The sequence below is a fragment of the Bison bison genome, unplaced genomic scaffold, assembly GCF_000754665.1.
Source record: "Bison bison bison isolate TAMUID 2011002044 unplaced genomic scaffold, Bison_UMD1.0 scf7180017864155, whole genome shotgun sequence".
Lineage (NCBI taxonomy): Eukaryota > Metazoa > Chordata > Mammalia > Artiodactyla > Bovidae > Bison > Bison bison.
In genome coordinates this window covers 407,804-411,513 of record NW_011494727.1, presented here as the reverse complement: position 1 = coordinate 411,513, position 3,710 = coordinate 407,804, and the positions used below count along the sequence as shown (strand labels likewise).

Sequence of the window (3,710 nt, the reverse complement as noted above, 5' to 3'; positions counted from 1 at the left end):
TTTTCTTAGGGTTTCGACCTTAGGGAAGACATTTAAGTCCCCAAGTCTTAGTTTTCTCATCAATAAATGGGGTTAGCAGTGCAATCCGCAGTCCATTTTTTTTTTTTAAATGCTTGGGATTAGATAAGCTCCAGAATTCAAGATTTTTCAGCTCCAGACAAATGACATGGTGTATCTACTCTACATGACATCACACCCCACTGGGGTCTGAGAGCACCTTGTAATCATACACATGAGTGTTTCTGAAACTGAAGCCTTTGAACATTCACACTAGGGGAAATAAATACAGATGATAAATTCTCTAATATCTGTTCAGGTATAATTTTACTACCAAATAATTTTTTAAAAATTTGTTTTCAATGTTGAGAGACTTCAAGGGATGGCTTTGTAGATAAGGACCATCCTACCCTGTGTTTCTGTAGATAATGCCACACAGTTCAGAGAGGTCCAAAATGTTGATGGATTGTGCCCAGACCCGACCCAGCTGTGAGGTTTGGGATAAGACAAGTCTCCTGACAAGGCCAAGGCTGATGGATGGGGAGAACCATTCTGGAGTGGCTGTGCTGTTACCCACGTGTCTGAGCCATTGGTTCCAACTCCACAGATCCTGAACCTCAGCCATCACAGGGCCCTGCGCCTTCTCTAGGCATCTGACTTAATCCTCCTCCAGAGTTGGATCTTTCAATGATGGGTCATCAATGAAGACAACTGCCACACTGGTGACTGTGACCTGCCTGATTTCACAACACCATGCCCACCAGGGCGACATCCCCAGAAAAGGATGAATCGGGCAAGGTGTACTGCCTCCTCCATCTGCCGCAGCTCTGCTCCTCCTGCATGGCCTTCTCCCTGCTGGCCGACACGGGCATTTGGAGAGGAGTCAGAGGTGACTGGTCCATGTCCATCTGGTGCATCTATTTCGCTGTGACCCTCATCTTCTCCACTGCTGAGTTCTGTGATCTCCCGTCCTGGTTTCCTTTCTACCGGTACAACTTCCCCGTTAGCCATGCCTGCTACGCTACCCTCGTCTGCCTCTCGGCCTCCATCGTCTACTCCGTTGCATATGTCCAGTTCCTGCCTTATGGTCCTTACCGGGACCAGGCCATCGCCACCACTGCCTTCTCCCGTGTCGCATCTGTGTTTATGCCTTGGGTGTGGCCTTCACGTGGAACTGGTATGACCTCGATGGTATCATCTGCTACGTGCACACTGTGACAGGCCTGCTGAAGGTGCTGGAGACCTTTGTGGCTGGTGTCATCTTTGCCTTCATCAGTAGCCCCTCCCTGGACCTGCACCCTGTTGTGCAACACATGGCCCTGGTGTGGTGTGTGGCCGTGTACTCCATCTGCTTCATCCTGGGAGCTGTGGTCCTCCTGTTGAAACTGAGTGAACGGGAATATAGGCTGCACATCCCGTACCCCATTTTCCAGCTTGTGCTCACCTTGTTCTCCATCCTCCTCTACATCAGCACTGTGATCCTCTGGCCTCTCTACCAGTTCAATGAGGAGTTTGGGGGGCAGTCCCAGCGGTCCAGTGTTGTGAGCTGCAGTGATGAGCTCGCCTACGACATGTGCCTGTAGGATCGCCTACTGGCTGTGGCCATCCTGACAGCCATCAACCTGCTGATGTACACGGTTGACCTGGGGTACTGGGCCCACCAGGTTTCCATAGGGACTGAGGATGTCTCCAGTGCTCCCGATTCTGTCCAGTCCTATCCCATATCTTCACTCTGCCTGGCTCCCTCTCTCCCTCCTCACATCCTTCCCCATTCATCTCACTCTCTTTATGCTTCCTTCCCTCCTTCTGCTCTGTCTCCTTCTGGGTTTTGTGTTTCCCCACACCCTGTTTTGCCTTTTTCTCTTGGTGCTCCCATGTTTCCTGCATTTTCTGCTTTTTGTCCTTTATCGGGTCATCCTTGGTTTTCTTGTCTCCTGTGTCCTGACCACCTCTCCCCATTTTCCTTCCTCTGATCCATCAGGACCTGAGACTCCTTCCTTCTCTGCCCACTTCCCCTTCCCACTTCCTAAGGTGCTGACTCCACAGCACACAGCCTTCTGTGTAGCTGTTCACACCCTGAGCCTCTGGAGGGGCCTCATTGCAAAAGCGTGTCTGTACATGCTGGTGGTGTCTTAGTTGGTGGTATTGGGGGTGGGGGTTGGAAGTGTGGGGGTGGGTAGCTAGGGAATGGACCCCTCTTTATCCTTTCCTCCACTGATGAACATTTAGGCTGCTTCCATGTCTTGGCTATTGCAAACAGCGCTGCAATGAACATTGGGGTGCATGTATTTTTCCAGATAATGTTTTTCTCCAGATATATGCCCATGAGTGTGATTGGAGGGTCATATGGTAGTTCTATTTTTAGTTTTTTAAGGACCCTCCATACTGTTCTCTGGGTTTCCCTGATGGTTCAAACAGTAAAGAATCCACCTGAAATGCAGGAGACCTGGGTTCGATCCCTGGGTTGAGAAGATCCTCTGGAAAAGGGAATGGTTACCCACTCCAGAATTCTTGCCTAGAGAATCTCATGGAGGATCCTGCTGTGATGTATGTCAGAGAGTGTTTTGCCTATGTTCTCCTCTAGGAGTTTTATAGTTTCTGGTCTTATGTTGAGATCTTTAATCCACTTTGAGTTTATTTTTGTGTATGGTGTTAGAAAGTGTTCTAGTTTCATTCTTTTACAAGTGCTTGACCAGATTTCCCAGCACCACTTGTTAAAGAGATTGTCTTTAATCCATTGTATATTCTTTCCTCCTTTGTCAAAGATAAGGTGTCCATATGTGCATGGATTTATCTCTGGGCTTTCTATTTTGTTCCATTGATCTATATTTCTGTCTTTGTGCCAGTACCATACTGTCTTGATAACTGTGGCTTTGTAGTAGAGCCTGGAGTCAGGTAGGTTGATTCCTCCAGTTCCATTCTTCTTTCTCAAGATCACTTTGGCTATTCGAGGTTTTTTGTATTTCCATACAAATTGTGAAATTATTTGTTCTAGCTCTGTGAAGAATACTGTTGGTAGCTTGATAGGGATTGCATTGAATCTATAAATTGCTTTGGGTAGTATACTCATTTTCACTATATTGATTCTTCCAATCCATGAACATGGTATATTTCTCCATCTATTAGTGTCCTCTTTGATTGCTTCTGCACATCAAAGGAAACTATTAGCAAGGTGAAAAGACAGCCTTCAGAATGGGAGAAAATAATAGCAAATGAAGCAACTGACAAACAACTAATCTCAAAAATATACAAGCAACTCCTACAGCTCAACTCCAGAAAAATAAACGACCCAATCAAAAAATGGGCCAAAGAACTAAATAGACATTTCTCCAAAGAAGACATACAGATGGTTAACAAACACATGAAAAGATGCTCAACATCACTCATTATCAAAGAAATGCAAATCAAAACCACTATGAGGTACCATTTCACACCAGTCAGAATGGCTGCGATCCAAAATTCTACAAATAATAAATGCTGGAGAGGGTGTGGAGGAAAGGGAACCCTCTTACACTGTTGGTGGGAATGCAAACTAGTACAGCCACTATGGAGAACAGTGTGGAGATTCCTTAAAAAACTGGAAATAGAACTGCCTTATGATCCAGCAATCCCACTGCTAGGCATACACACTGAGGAAACCAGAAGGGAAAGAGACACGTGTACCCCAATGTTCATCGCAGCACTGTTTATAATAGCCAGGACATGGAAGCAAC

The 3,710-nt window shown here is 46.3% G+C and overlaps 1 pseudogene; it reads left to right on the top strand.

Annotated features, from left to right (window-relative positions):
* The first annotated feature begins 750 nt into the window (after nucleotides 1–750).
* On the top strand, nucleotides 751–1,985 carry LOC104989449 (annotated as a pseudogene).
* The last annotated feature ends 1,725 nt before the right edge of the window (nucleotides 1,986–3,710 follow it).